This window comes from Hippocampus comes, unplaced genomic scaffold (genome assembly GCF_001891065.2).
Source record: "Hippocampus comes isolate QL1 unplaced genomic scaffold, H_comes_QL1_v1.1 scaffold57, whole genome shotgun sequence".
Classification (NCBI taxonomy): domain Eukaryota; kingdom Metazoa; phylum Chordata; class Actinopteri; order Syngnathiformes; family Syngnathidae; genus Hippocampus; species Hippocampus comes.
Genome location: NW_017805039.1, coordinates 3,299,836 through 3,316,541, shown reverse-complemented (window position 1 = coordinate 3,316,541; position 16,706 = coordinate 3,299,836). Strand labels below are relative to the sequence as shown.

Here is a 16,706-nt window from a genome sequence, read left to right as displayed (position 1 = left end):
AAGCTGGATGGTTCTTGGGTGCGGATTAGCGGCCGAGTGTGAATGGCTGAGTTACAGTGTTGTTGAAGGCTCTTTGGCGAGAGGGAAAACCAAAAAAAAAAACATAAAACAACTATGCTCACGTTCTGTGTTGGAGTTACCGTCCTCTTTAATCAGCGTGACTTTGGTGACTCTCAAATTAGCAGCGAGGTCGAGTCAAATTTGGATCTGCAGACTGAACAGATGACAAACTGGCTTGGAAGCGAGCAATATGGTCGTTGAGGGACATCTGTGCGGTGTATCAACTCTCATATCTTTGGCTCCTTTCGACAAGAACCACAGTGACCTTTCTGAAGACCTGAGAGTTGACGTCGCCGGCTAAGCTTACGAACCGATGAATCCCAGTTTTTACTCTACAGGTCAGATGGCAGACAGCGTGTAGGATGTCACCTGGGTGAGAGGTTTGTGGATGGAGTGACCCATAGTGGTGGCGGGGTTATGGTATTGCCAGAGCTAGGTTACGCCTGCTCTGTTTTTTTTTTTTTTTTTGCAATATTTGATCGAAATGGGCCTACCCAGTAAACGTCATAGATTGGTTGATTTAGAGGGGTGAGGGGTATTTATTCCTGTGCATGTGTTCTGTACTGCAATGCAATGGACCAGTTTGAGCTTTTGGGATGTGGCGTATGGAAGGGCAAATGTGTAGATGATTCACTCTCATTTTATTTTGCACGGCAGTAACTTCCAACTCAACTACAATATCATGAGTCAGAATTCCTATTTTCTATGCTGCACCCAGCATCCAATTAGCATCTCTGCTTGCTCTAAGGTAAATGTGAGGTAATTACCGACAAAGTATAAGGCAATTTGGCTTTGTTAGGCGATATCAAATGGCAATTAGACACTTTTCATCTCAAAAACCTTCTTGTTCTCATTTCACTGAGAAATTTAGATGTCACTTGTGCAGTATGGATCAATAACAAATAGCAGGAACTCCATATCATGTCGACACGAGTGAAATGATCCTATATTAAGTCCAAACAGTTATTCTCAGTTTAGATGCGGCTCATGAGCCCTCAGTGTATTCTTATATATTACTTTGTTCGCATCCTTTATAATTGATGATCTGGTTCCACATAACTTGCTTGTCAAAATTGACTTAATTTTCCTCATTTGGCCCATGAATTGTTGTCAAGGATCAAACTGTACATACACTACTCACAAAAACTTAATAAGGTCGAACCTCGTCACAACGTACTTCGAGGGACATCACGAATCTGTACGTTATATCGGTTGTTCGTTGTCACCATTTTCAATAAAATGGCCGCCAACTATGACGTACAATACAGAATGAAAATTTATAGATGTAAAAACGTGACAACATGATTTTGTTGCTATTACGGATGATTGTTGTTAACTTTGCCAAATCGGAGTCTCGGCTGAGCTTCGTCTTGGAGACTCCCTTTCGAACGTGAGAGACAGACAGCGGGATTTGCTTCCGTTTGCCACACACGTTTTCAGACCGTGTGCTCAGGACCGCGGCGTGCCTCCAGAAGTACAGCAATGTACGAGTTGATCAGTAGCATTGCTTTGTTCAGAAGCAAGGTAGTGCCTCGTTGTAACGAAGACCTTTTCACTATTTTTGTGGGAAAAATCTGGTCGTTATAATAAAGGTTACGTTATAAAAGTGTTTTTTGTAAACAAAATCGGCCAATGGAAAATGAAATACATGAAATCGGGACTTTGAAATGTGAACGTTGTAACAAGAAAACTGTAAACGGGTTACGGTGAAATGAGGTTCGAACGTATTAAGCTTTATTCACCCGAAAGGCCAACCCAGCTAACTTATCGTGAGTAACATAAAATCCTATACTGAACAAAAAGGCTGACGTGTGGCCCTGCCGTGTGACGGTCTGCTGGCTGCTGCGCCATTGAGCTATAGCCCTGAGTGCATATAATTACAAATAATTGGCAAATAGTAGGCTCTGACCAAACAGAAATTGCTTCATTATGTCTAATTAACACCTCCTTGACTGTAGTTAATAGCTGGTGTTTGATAATGGAGGAGCAAAGTTGTCAGCCTGGAGACAAGCTTGAGCCATCTGGATGCTTGATATAACCATATGCCGGTTTGAGCCTTGCTTTGCTTTGCTGGCGCTAAAGCTGTCAGAGCCACTGATAGCTGCAGGTGTGTGCAACACGACGCCACACTGCACCAGGTGTAAGTGCAACAGTGCACGAAAACATTTAAAGAGTCAAGCGATTGTTTTCAATCTCTAAATTAGAAAACAACACAAGAGCAAACCACTTTCAGTTGTGAATTGTCGTCTTGCCCGGATTAATACAAAATCAAGTATACATGACTTACATTTTTTTGTGTGTTTTAAGATAGGGATGCTATAGGTAACACAACATGAAAGTTGGTCCTGGCTGGTCCACCAATTGTTTCAGGTGATGGGTTTGTGGGGTAGAGAGCGCAATGTCAGTCAAAAAGCAGATACCAGTAAATGCCAACAGGAGCAAAATAGGGTTCTTAAGCACCTCGGGAATGATTAGAAACAGAAGGCTCCCCGCTGTAAATAGGAGAAATTACACAGCACTAAAATTGTCTCTCTGTCTCTGTTAATTAGCAGCACACACAATATGAAATTAGCAATGACGCAGCCGGAACAAGATAAATAGTCTCTTACACGGAAAGAATAAAGTCAAGACTTTCCGTATGTTGCATTTGTCACGGTTAATTGTGAGATCAATTAAAATCGGGGCATAATGATGATTTATAAGTATTTGCGTATCATTTGGTATTCATTAAGTCGGCCAGACACACGCTGGGATCAGCTTGTTAATTGTGTTGCGCCTCTGTTGAGGGGTGGCTTTTGAATGCAATTGGTGTAAAGTTTACAAACTTGCTTAAACTTCACTCAAATACGCCACAGCCTACTGTTGCTGTAATTCTGAGTGTCTGCCTCCAGGTGAGCTATGTAGCCTACTTGTAATAGCATGCTAACTCGAAACTGTCCATCGGCGTAGATGTGAGTGTGAATAATCATTTGTCTATATGTGCCCTGCGATTAGTTGTCAACGATTCACCTTTAGTCAACTGGTGTCGGTTCCAGTTCACCCGTGGTCCTAATGAGGATAAGCGTAATAGAAAATGGATGGATAATGACATGCTATTTTTAGCTGGTGAACCAAAATACTTATGTCACTCTAGGGACAGGAGTCTTAGCTATGATTTGTGGTGCTGCGAGGCTAGGCCATGGCCTTATATATGAATGGACTAACAATGCCGCTTACTCGTCACAGCAAGAAGTGAAGCCACTGCGGCCATCTTACATTGCCACTCGCTAAATGTGCCTAACTTCAATACATTGTTTTCTCTGCTGCATTTTCACATTATTTTCTGTCTCTACGGCATGTTGTCAGAACCATGAACAATGAAATAAAAGAAAGTGTCATTGGGGAAAAAAATGGAAACGTAGCTTCTGTATGTCATGATTCACTATCCTGAGATAATACAAAAAGTGAAGTTTGCTCTTTAGGACGCTCTCATTACTCTGTACAGGGATCGTGGTGTGAAACATACATTGATAACAGTGTTTTCAGTGCAAAAATAACAGAAGTTGTCATTAACAGTGGCGAGATAAAATGGCTGCCCTGTGGCTTCACTCGCAGGGGGGCAATTGTTAGTCCATTCATATCGAAGTCTGTGGGCTAGGCCTATTGCAGTTTTGCTTTTGAATGATTGAAGAGCGGAGAGCTAAGGAGAACAAGTGCTACACTAAATGGAAGGTGAATATTGCAAAGACATCAAGTGGTCACACTGCCCCATTGCTCCTATTAGATAACAAAGGACAGCAATCAAAATGCGGCCTTTAAATCTTTTTTTCCAAATTGAAGGGGATCAAAAATAAAACCATCGTGCTACTACATAGGCATGATATTCCTTCAAATGTTAGCAAAACCTCGGAAGTGATTTTTATGGCACTTATCATGATCGTAGAATATAAGGCCAACTTTCCTTTGAGGTGGATATAACAACAGGTTTATTGCAATGTACAGTATGTTATTGTAAATAAATAAATACATAAATAAAGGAGCCCTGTGTTGAAATGGGAGCATTGTTCTCAGTAAGTAAGCAGTCATTTTGCCCGTGCATAATCAGCCGGTTCATCATGCACGTGTAATGTGTGCCGTTTGAGCACACCAGACAAGCGACGATGGCAGAGCACTTTGTTGTCGTGTCCCCCTTTTTTTTCCCACCGCGGCGGGGCTAAGATGTAGGCCAAGTGGAAGAGCGCCAAATGATTTAACAGAGGACAAGATTCCCATTCAAAGGAGCACCGTGCTTCTTCCTCCTTATTCATTTTCTTAGATTACCATCAAATTTGTGTCACCAGCAAGGCAGCATTATTGACTCACAGCCACGCGCCCCCTTTGCCTTCGCTGACACGCTGACATTTTCATATGTGTCTTTGCTAATGCCTGTAAATTGCTCTGACCGAACAACGTGAGAATGGAGCAGATAATTTTAATAAGATCCAACCATGCGCCTGCCTTACACATATAGCATACCAATTTTAACCTGTTTTCAGAGGCGACTAAGGCTCCGAACTCTAATGGCTTTTGACAACATTGCATTAGGCGCAACAACGACGCATAATGTAGCGAAAAATTGGATGTGAAATTGCAAACATCGCGGAGAACAAAGTAAATTTACATGGTTTGGTAGCTTGGGTGATGTCTGATATCATACTCTCTCATGCAAGCTCTATGTGCAGGGAGCTGCGATGGAGACTTAACAATGGATATCAGCGCCGAGTGCTTTTAAAGTTAAGGCTGATGGATGGCTTGTCAAAAAAATAATTGCACTGGTATGGAAGTGGGCTCGCTCCGGCTCGCCGAGGAGGGGTTGGCTGCGTATTTGGGGTGTCAAAGCGGCAGTAGAGGGAGGCGCCATCAGCGGAGAGCATGATGGGAAGTGACAGTGGTCTGTCAAGAGGCAGTGGCTGCCCAGAGAAGTGTGAAGACGGCACTGTGAGGTGGCAGGAGAGAGCAGGCTGTCATGAGCTCCAAAGTGCTTTTAATCCAGCCAAAAAGCAAAGGAATCCGCCTGTCAGGCCTCCTCAGCCGAGCCCGAGAACGGCATAGCGAGCCGATACGGTGGAAACAAAGGTGGGCCCAGGATCGGGAGGTGTCGAAACAAGCCGGAGTGCTGAGATCTGGGTGCCGCTACCAGAGACATGATGAGAAATCGTGTGAGACAGGGGTGAGCTGTCAATTAGAGACTGCTGAGGAAGGGTATGGCCAAGTGATAAAACTCATCAGCGCACCTACTCGCTCTGCTCGTGGCATTGGACTCTTCCTTCCATAGTTAGCAGGTCTCCCATGCATACTGCTCCCATTGTCCCCCATGTTTTTTTATCGTCGCTTCTCTTGTCTGGTTTGAAGGAAATGGAAATATTTGAATCTTTGGAATCTACGTGTAGGAAAATGATCAGTGATAGTCTCTCCTATATCGATATATTCAACACTAAGTAGTGGTTGAAACGATGCACCTTTACTACTCTGGAATGACAATTAAAAATCGTAGTGGAGTTTTGAACTAGCTCGGGACAGTTACAACATTTCTCGGACAGACTATCGTCAAAGTAAAGAATAAACACATTCATTCATTAGAGATAGTTTTCATCTTAAATATGATTTTATTTTAACGGAATGGGAGACTCGCTGTTCTAATTTTCCCACAGCGGCAGCCATGTTTTCCTCTTTCGACAGCAAGCCAGTTGAATCGGCAGCCCCTCTGCTACAAGTATTGCGCCACATATTACGTCTATTGATTAAAGAGGCGGTGAATAATCAACCTTTTGAACAATATCAACAAGAGTTTTTCAACAATTGTTGCTGACTGACGCACTCCTTAACTTCACACGATCATCCAAATGTACCGTCCCTGAACTCTAATCACGGCCATGGTTAAAAGTCCACTTGAGTGATTTATTGTGGCTTTCCTCAGGAGATCTCAGACAAAGACATGATGATAATTACAGTACGGGATCACCCCCGTTGCAATTTTAAAAGAAGTATGATGCCCATCTCTTCTGTCTCCACCTTGAAGCACGTCGAAGGAAAAAGCCGGCTTCAATTCTCGGCTTTTAGTGTCTCGTGTCATTCACACTGGAGCAATTTGCCGTTACCGTGCGATGGTGCTTCATTTGTGTCACGCTGATACAGCATGTGAATGATGCGGCGTGTCAAGACTCAGTAATGACAATGTCAGCTTTCCAACATTGTCTTGGCGGAACACAAATCTTCGTGACATTTTCATGGCGTGCCTTTTTACTCTTACATCCACCGAGTGCAGTGCTTTATGACTGTATGGCTAGATAGTAAAGGAGTACAGTATGCACCTCGCCCGGATTCTGTGCGCTAAAATGCATCTGTTGGTTTTGCAGCCGTTGCAGTATGCCCGGCACAGTAGACGGCACCATGATCTGTGTCTTCACATTCATAAGCAATTAGTCTTGCTGTAATTTATTCCTCATTAAAATCCCGTAATTAAAGTTCTCGGCGCGTCTTTGAACGTTAAATTACACGCTCATTTTCTACGTATAAATCGTGATATTTGAAAGACCGCTGACCGCGGAATCACACACACACGAGTTATTTCGAGAACTTATCATTACAGGTCATCATGGGATGATTTGTTCACTTGTGTGATTTTTTTTCCAGCTGGAGAAATTGATTTAGAGAGTGTGCGTGGATTTTAATGAGGACCTTTTAGGCCCGTCTTGTTTTCACTGGTTCGACTATCCACCAAAGGGTTTTGAAGTTATTACCCCAGGCACATGAATTCCATTTGAAATCTCAGGGTGAAGTGAGGAGAGCAAGGTTATGTTTTTGGGGGAAAAAAAAAAAAAAATCACATCAGGACTGGCCTGCTTCTGCAGGTCTATCATTGCAATGCAAAACGCTGTATATCAGTTCTAGTGTGAGCAAGGCTCGATTCTTTGAACTCGTTGAAGCAAAGAATTTGTTGGGTTATGATTCAATTTCCCAAACTCCAAACCATTTTCCCATCTTTTGTGCCTGTGCAATTTGCAAAAACAGATGGCTGAACTTGTTTTTTTACAAAGTGGGGCTTGAGGAATTTACCAAGTAACTCAAAAATGTAAATTTTTGTTATTTTTACATTTTTTTTTGTTTGTTTTTGTTAATAGGGTGCCCATGTTTCAGACATGCCAGGATAATATGGATTCAATTGCAAGTTGTCAATGTGTAACTAATCACAAAGGCCAATTTATTCCATTTTTTTATTCAAGTACCAACACTAGTTTTTCCCCAATAATGTCGTAGTGCGATTCGAGGATCTACACTTGGAATCTGCAGTCGATAAGATAGCGCCAGCAGCCAAGATAGTTTTACATAAAGGCGTGAGAAAGGCAACAAGCAAAGGTTATAAAGTCAACAGTCTTAGCTCAGTAATTACCACTCATACATACGTATATGAGGTGAAAGGGTCATATATTGGCTGGGAGACTTTGGCTGCTGCTTTGGGGTTTACCTCTATTTTTCAAGCATAAGATGGATATTTAAGTTTTCAGATCATCAGGAAAAAAAAAACATTCTTGTTTTCATACTGTATAAAATATTTTGCATCATGTAACTTTGAATGCCTTTTGAGTGATTTATATACAGCAGAATTGTGAATGGGTATCGGCGACGCCACCAACCATTTCACATCGGAAAAGGAATTTCTGCTCTCGTCCATAACACCAGACTGCAAGATTCTGTGAATTGTCTAAATATATAACAGTGAGAGAGCATGTGACAACGAATTATGAATGCAATGGAGCAATATTGTAAGTGATATAACGATTCCCCACATTTTTACACCTAGATATTGCCAAAAAGCCCTCAGCATTATTATGACGAATCAACTTCAGCCGCTTAAAAGTCAAAGCGGGACAATTTGAAAAGCAGCTGTCTTCACTTGAACCCTGCTTTGGAAACAAACGGAAATCCTTTAGGAATAACAAATGGCTCGCCACTACTCCACACTTTGCTATTTGCAATGCCTGCGAGAGAAGACACTATGTCAGCGCTGATTGGAAAAAGAAAGATGTATAGACTACCAAATTGATGAAATGACTGTGGAGGGGAAGAGAGAGGGAGTGCGAGCGAGGGAAGGCTGCATGGATGGATGGATGGAGGGAAAGCCTCATTTAGCAGAGAAAAGGCTGTTTGGGCTGCCCATACAAAAGAGGGAGAGTCCAAAGCCATTGATCTCTCGCAACCAATGACAGGCCAGAACTAAGCAATAATCATGACAAATGAGCGGCGCCTCGGCCAGATGAGAAACTGCCGATAATCACACACACACAGACACACAGACACACACACACAGACACACACACACACACACACACACACACACACACACACACACACACACACCAAAAAGAAAAAAAAAAGGGTTGCAAGGTCACTGTAGAAAGTAGTGGATGTTCTGTACCTCTCAATATTCCCGAGAGGAAGACACAAAAGAGGAAGTGGCCTTTAATGCGCATTGCACATCAGAAGTCCAGGCTTCGTATCCGGGCCCGGCCTCCTCGTGTGGAGTTTGCATGTCCTCCCCATGCCTGCGTGGGTTTTCTTTGGATACTACGGTTTCCTCCCACATTCCAAAAACATGCAAGGTAGGCTGATTGATGAACACCACGGGCCGAGTAAAATGATTGATTGACCACTCAAAATTGTCCCGAGGTGTGAGCGTGAGCACGGATGGTTGTTCGTCTCTGTGTGCCCTGCGATTGGATGGCAACCAATTCAGGGTGTTGTCTCCCGCCTACTGCCCGAAGACGGCTCCAACACGCCCGCGAGCCTTGTAAGGATAAGCGCATTAGAAAATGGATGGACGGATGGATGTTTACAGCATTAACTTGCATGGCTAAACAGAAAAAAAAACATTTTTTGTGGTTGAATGTTTGGAATTCCTTATTCCTGTTCCAAATGAATAAACGTTGAGAGCTTACATCATATTAAGTCCAAATGTGTCAAAGAGCTTCTGCTCGTTGAACTCCATTTTGCGCCAAGATGCGATGAATCAATTCCGCAAATGCTCAATTCATCAATCATTATCTCCTTTCCCTCAGCCAAAACCTTTAGTTCTGTTTGAAATTGTATAAAGTTGAGATGTAAAATGGCTAGATTAATATCTGAATGTAATTGTACATGCAAGATTCTCGATGAGTTTATTCTCACTCCTGTGAATCTTTCAAACAGCGGAAATGAATGAGCCCGCCGACTCATTGGTGGGAAGATGTCGGTGCCGCGAGTGTTCGTCTTTGTAGATTAAAGCCAAACAATAATGATTAAATTGCTGCAGCAGATCTATCTGGGCTCTAATTAAGTATGATTGCTACCACATTATCCGTTTTGGTTGCCTCTCGAGGTCTCCCAGTCCTTTGCCTCGGCAGATAAATTATTTTCTAATCAGCTCCATCCCGCTACATCGGAATTTATCTTCTTCATAGAAAATGCCAATATATTAAGCGCTGCGTGTGATACACAAGGTGACCCGGCTGACTTAATGACATCATACATTATCCTTAATGAAGTCAATACCTCGACTTTTAGCTGTCTGTCTATTGGGCCGATTAATTGTGGTGCCATTAAAGTCAGCTCTCTTTTCATTTGAGCTTGGCAAGTGGCATAAAACTAATGTTCTTACTTATCAAGCACTGCAGAGGAGGCGATTGGGGCCAGGAAATTCTCAGTCTTACCATCCACAAGCGATACTGTCATACAGATGCAGCTGAACATATCGTACTGTGCCAAAGTCATAGAATTAAAGAGGGAGTTATCAGTAACACCCTCCAACCCCACCCCAAAAGAAAACACTTTTTTTTTGTAATACCAATACATTTACATTTTTTTAGTAACATGTAACACCAACACTGGATAATGACAGCTTTTTGTTTTTTTCTGACCTGCTTTTGCTATCTTAGTATGTTGAGCGTAGCTATTTTGTTGAAGCTGGAAAAGCGTTCTTGACAATTTAATTTTTTGAATTGATTGCACATTCCAAAAAAAGACAACTTAAAACCGGTAATATTACTGTTATCGTAACACTCTCATATGAATTTGTCATGGGACCAACGTAGCAACCATGGTTAACTTTGGACTTTTGACAGTGCTAATGCTAGCGCTGCTATCTTGCTGAAGCCGGACAGTGTTCTCTGTGACTATTTGTTTTCCCATTTGAGTCTAATGCCCTCCTAAAATCATTCCAAACTGAAATGAACTATTGTGTTTTGTCCTGAGATAAGACTTGGAGTTCTTTTCACATGTTGCCTTTTTGGTGCACAGTATTGACTTGCTCAGCTCACTTTTGGGTGGTCGAGAAACTACGAGAATCACTCCACATTGAATGATACACTAACACAACAACAATGGAGGAGAGCCTTTATTTACTTCGACATGTGGCCGTTTGCCACTGTTAAGGCACAAATTTAATCAGCGAAAAGACTGAGGGCAGAGAGAAGACTGAGGGCACACTGCAGCAAAGTGGAACCTGTGGAGGGATCATACGCCAACGTCGGGGTAAGATCGCATATTTAATAAGATACTATATTTATCATTTATATTTTCATCATGCCGTAGCTGCATATACTGAAATGTTTATGGTATGGTTGCTTGGAACTAAGTGCTGTCATCGTGCCCGGTAGTGCTTGTCAATAGACAAGTGTCAATACTGAGTTGAGTAGTAGTGGAAAGTGGGTGATATGTCTTCAGCTATTGTGCTTTTAAGGGTCTTAGCATGATCTCCTCTGTTACTCGCACAAAAACATCAGAGGCATCCTGAAGAGTTTTGTCAACTAATCTATACTGTACACACCAAATAACACACTCCATTCAGTCAGACAAGGGCAAAACAATTCTCTGTGATATAACTATATCTCTGAGCACCCCCCCTGTCGCTCCCCTCTGTTTTCCCTCAGCCCTCCTCCCAACAGGGTCAATTTACAACATGTTATCTTTGTCTATAGCTTGGAAATGATATGAGGTAAATCACGACAGGACTGACAATTCACTCCTGTGAGCACGTTTTTAAGTGTAGTATCCGTTATGGTGGCAGCACCTGAGACGAGCTGAGGGGGCCATAAAACAAGCGGCGGGGCCCATGTTAATGTTGCACTTAGTAATTGGCTTCCGCTGATGACTTGCCGCAAAGGCAAAGCGTAAATCAAGCGTACCCCTGCGCTAAATCTGCTATTGTTGGAACAAGGTGCTAGCCTGACAAATATTGATCCCCTCCTTTAAGTGTGTGTGTTTGTGTGCGTGCGTGTGCATGTGTGTGTGCAGCCTGTCCATTACTGTAGTCAAACCAGTGCACCCTGGCAGGCTCATTCTACAGTACAATTGCTGCTGTTGTGGCCCCTGTTGTTTAACTGCATGAACCATTTTGTCGCGAGATTGCATCACAAGCTGTGAGTCGATTGTCGGTAGTTAGCGACAGCGGGTAACTGAGTAAACTGTGATTGAACGAGTGCTATAATACGTTTAGCTTACAATAACAGCTTTAAGGTAATTGCAATGGTGTATTGCCTTGTGGTGAGGACAATGGCTCAAACGTTACTATGGCAACCACAGTCACCTACTTTGTTTCATATGTAGTTGGAGCAGCGGCCCAGATAGATCTCATGACGTTAGCATCACAGTGCTAACGTTACTGTGTCACACACAATCTAAAAATAAATAAATAAATACATACACCCTGAATGTTATTTTTCTTCATGTTTGTGGAAATAAAAAAGAAATAAATAGATAACATTGCTTAAAAGCTAGTTGGAAAGACAGATAATGTGCTACGGCAGGGGTCAGGAACATATGGCTCTTTTGATGATTGCATCTGGCTCGCAGATAAAAAAAATATTCTCGCTTGTTTATTAATGCATCCATCGATCGATTTTTCACTGCTCATTTCCTTCGGGCTGCAGTTGGCTCCAGGAGCCATTTAGATTGGATGATACTGGCCAACGTTGCCGTTGCTGTGGAAACAGGTATACGCCCCCTTTTGAATCTACCCGCTCGGCCATTAGCTCAAAGCTAATCCGAAGCGAATAAGATGGCGAAAAGAAAAAAAGATGACGAGTTTAGTAGGCTTCGGGACAAATGGACCGAAGGATTCGCCTTTGTGGAGAGAACAGGTTCTGTGGTGTGTCTGATTTGCAATGACAAAATACCATCGATGAAACGGTCGAATGCAGAGCGGCACTTTGACACACCCCATGCTACGTTCGCATCAAAATACAGTACTGTGCGAGAGACGGCTGAAAGGAAGCGTGCAAGCTACTGAGCAGTGTGCAAGCTAGCCAGCAGTAACTTCGCGTATGGACCCAGCAAGGTGACTTTCATTCCGATAGTTTTGCTGGATTCTTAGTAATCGTGAGGAACGGAAAACCATTCACATTAATGGTGAGTATTGTCACAAAATTATTTTAAAGAATACATTCAGAGGCTTATTATACTGACATTTTGTTGAAATCACTTTTTAAAATACAGTTTTATATATAAATTAAATATTTTGCTTTTATGTCTCTCTTAGTCAAAAAGGTTCCTGACCACTGTGCTACGGTGTCGACCGATAATGAGAGATAGCTGTAAATAACTTGCTAGCAAGCATGCAAGCTCGAAATATAATGCGCTAAGTAGCTTGCTAGTTCACGAGATAGCTAGCCGAGACACCATATTTTCAATGGCATTCACTTAGTTATTACATTACATGAAAATATCAAATTGCTTCACAATTAAATCTTTGATTCTAACCTCTTAACGCATGCTACAATGTAATAACAAAAATAATAATACACCTTCAATAATTACTTGTGATATTTCGGAAGGCTATACGGCAGTACAGTTGTGCTCCATGCACCTATCACATCTATGATAACCTTTGAAGCTTGGAAATGTCACTCAGGCCGCTGTCGGCTGGATGCCGAACTATTCCGTGTGTGTGCCTGTGTGATCCCGGCAGACAGTCGATCGTTAAAGCGCGTCCTATCCAGCTTGACAGGCCACTGTCAGGTAGCGCTCCCCTCCTCTCTGGCCCTTACTGATACAGCATGTCATGCACACACATCTACCAGACGATGCTGATGCCTTCTGAAGGGCTGATGCTTGAATGGATGTGAAAGTGAACTTGAATTAACACCTATGGACCAATACAGTTCCAGTGCTATTGTACAGTGGAAACACCGTGTCAAAAAGTTCAGTTAGGCAGGTGCAGTGCAGACAGGAAGTTTCGTTAAAAAGTAGTGCTGTGATGACGCCAGCGTTCGATCCACCCAATAAAGTGGATGTCAGTTTTTGTGAAAGCTATCTTTATTTTCCTAACACGTCAGTTTTGCTACTTTTCTGCAACCTACACAGGAGCGTCCCTGTGGGTGGGCCATAGGTTCCGTGCCTGCCCACCAAGAAGGTTATGACCCTCCCCTTTTAACGAACCTTGACGACAATACTCGTTACCTTCTGAAATACTTGCAAATGTTTGCTCCTCGGTGTGATTGGGGCTTAAACGACACACTGTCATCTTATGTAATGGAGAGGAAAACGCTATAGCCATAGAATCAGTAATATTGGGGTGATCGATATTTTTAGAGTCCATCTGCGGTTTGGTTTGATTGGTTTGGGTTAGGTTTTAAGGTTCTGGGTTGGGCTCAGAGTTGGGTTAGTTATGTTAGCCTTTGAGGTTTGATGATTCGATTTATGGTAGGGCTTTAAGCTGAGCAGTTTGGGTTCAGAGTTATGATTTAAGGTTATAGTGTAAGGTTAAGAGTTAGAGTTCCGTCTTAAAGTTCAGAGTTAGAATTTGGGGTTGGTTTGGATTAGTATTGAGGGTACGATTTCCAGAAGAGTTTTAAAGTTAGGCTTTATGACTCGGAAAAAGGGTTGGTATACTGCAGATCATAAAGTCTCAAACGTGGCTTCTTTTAACCTCCAGATCCTGTGGTGTAACAAATAAATAAGAGTGATGCAAAATATACTGCTTTATTTTGAAATCCCCATTGAAATTTGTTGCAGAAGTTTTTGTACTTCAGAAATAGCAAATTTCACAAACCTAACATTGTTTTGCTTAGTTTTTTTTTTTGGTGCAGAATGTATTTGTTTCTTGTTAGTCTCAGGTGATTTAGCATGCAGAAAATATGAGGAGATGGGTATTTTTTTTTTCTTCACCTGCCTCCAGAAAGCTGCGGTTTGAAAGTTTCCCTCCTTGCCAAAGTAATGTTTGTGTGGTTGACTAAGTCGCCTGTCCCCATCTGTACAAACAGCGACCTGTTGTGACGATCTAAGACAAAGCAGCACCGAGGAGCGTGCCATTAATAATTTGGGGATTTGGAAAATGGAGCCCTGTGCCGAGAATACAGGGCAGTTCATCTCCGGGAGAGCAAAGACGGAAGAAGAAGAAGTGGAAGGTCAGCAGGGAGATACTCCCTCTTCCAGCCGCCCCTCCTTCATTCCAGCCCTCCAGCCCTCCTCCCCTTCTCCTTGAGTGATGGGCTCAGCTTTTCCAAGGTAGTGCATTTGTCTGTCAGGAGCCTCGGCTGGCTGCCGTGATTTAGCGGCTGTCAGTTGATGCTGGTGTCCGGAGGATGATAGCGGCTGGCTGGATGGGGGGAAATTTGTTACCTTTAGCTCTGACAGGGAGATAATTGCTGATGGTTAACAGAACAGTATGGAATCTAAAGGCTGAGGAAGGAGAGTGCAAAGTAATGGGACGCTCAGCCAATGTGTTTGGGTCATAATTCTGTCTTACATGCACCAAATCTGAACACGCCACATCTCTTGATACTGAATTACACCCAAAGATCTTCTCCACGCCTCTTGTAAATCCTCGAATAACTAGCGATACATTGAATCATGTCTTTACTTCCTTGAAATGACCTTCATTATTAAAACCAGAAATACGCAATTTCTCATATAGTGGCCGGGGATGTTTATCAACTCAACCTTAGATGGAGGAGGGGGGAGGTTAAACAAACACCTCCATCCATTTTCGTTACCACTTGTCCTTATTGGGAGTCCAGGGTAACTGGAGCCTATCCCAGAGGTGGGCTACACCCTGGACTGGTCGCCAGCCATGGACAGGCCAAGTATACACAAACAATCATTCAGGCTAAAAACTAAATTAGGAGGGTACCTGTTTATATTTTGCCGTCAGACTCCGCACTTTTCTTCATCTGAGTCACTCAGTTGTAGTGGCTCAGGAGATGCTCCTGTTTTGGTTAGCGATGGACTTAACGAGGGCATTCAAAGGAGACCAGCAGGCATCTATTTGAGGGAGGCGTTTGATAGTCTGAAGTGGTTGATTAACTGCTGATGCGAAATATCCCATTAGTGACATTGTAATTTTCATACTGAGGAAATGTAACAGAAATAGGACTTTAGCCCTATAATAACAAAATAAGAACGTTTTCAAAAAAATATTCAACTCTATTATATTGTGGGTGGCCCAGTGGGCCAGTGGTTAGCGCTTCAACCTCACAGTGCAGAGGTCGTGGGGTCGATCCCGGCTCCGGCCTTCCTGTGTGGAGTTTGCAAGTTCTCCCCGGGCCTGCGTGGGTTTTCTCCGGGTACTCCGGTTTCCTCCCACATTCCAAAAACATGCATGGCAGGTTAACAGAAGACTCAAAATTGCCCTGAGGTGTGAGTGTGAGCGTGGATGGTTGTTCGTCTCTGTGTGCCCTGCGATTGCCTGGCAACCGGTTCAGGGTGTCCCTCGCCTACTGCCCGAAGACGGCTGGGATAGGCTTCAGCATCCCCCGTGACCCTTGTGAGGATAAAGCGGATCGGAAAATGGCTGGTGGATGGACGCTATTATTTTCTTTCAACGATGAATTCATAATGATACTGCACTGTTTCTTCACTGCGAAAACCTCAAATAAAGCAATATAAAACTATTAATAGTAATACATTAAATGCAATAAATAGTGAAGTAATAACTTGTAGTAAGTAATAACTTGTAGAAAATAATAACCAAAATAATAACTTGAGTCAGTAGTATTCTACAGAGGAAATGCCAATATTGAATCAATTAATTTTGTTACACTTGTGAAGAACAACTTTTAATTTGGTGCACACAATCCCATTAATGTGTAATGCCTCTCGTGAGACCTCATATAAATAATGGATCGTATTTGACGACCTTTCTCTTGCTTGGACCTCTGCTTCCTGCCCTCTCCTGCTTTGCACATCGAATGAGGCCCGAGCACATCGTTCTCTCTCTCTCACCCCTCCTTCTATCCTCTCTCTCTCTCTCTCTCTTTGGCCTATTCACACGTCCGCCTCAATCTGCCTCCCTCACGTCCAAGGCGTCCGCAGGGGCGCCTCCCAGCGCCCGGATCAGGACCGCCGTCAGTCAAGCCATCCGAGCTGCCAGCGGCGTATCACAGGGGGAGTTAAGTAGGAGGCGGATCAGAGAGTGCAAAGTGTGATAGTTGGACGGGGCTTGATTGACAGGTTAAAACCCTGCTTAATTGTTTTCTCCACCTCGCATTGACGCAGAGTCTGCTGCCTTGTAATGCCGGGGGCGGAGCTAAGCTGCTTGCTCTGTTTTGGCATTGTTGCGGTGCTTTCAACGGGGAAATCCAAAAACGAATCTATGTAAGCGCTTTTTTCAGATGATGAATTAGTATTTTTCACGCATCGTCATCCTTTTATTTTTG

At 42.9% G+C, this 16,706-nt stretch overlaps 1 protein-coding gene across 1 annotated transcript in view; it reads left to right on the top strand.

Moving 5' to 3' along the window:
- Positions 1-16,706, top strand: part of lrmda (leucine rich melanocyte differentiation associated) — a 232,905-nt gene that overhangs the window by 107,355 nt on the left and 108,844 nt on the right. The window lies entirely within an intron of this gene.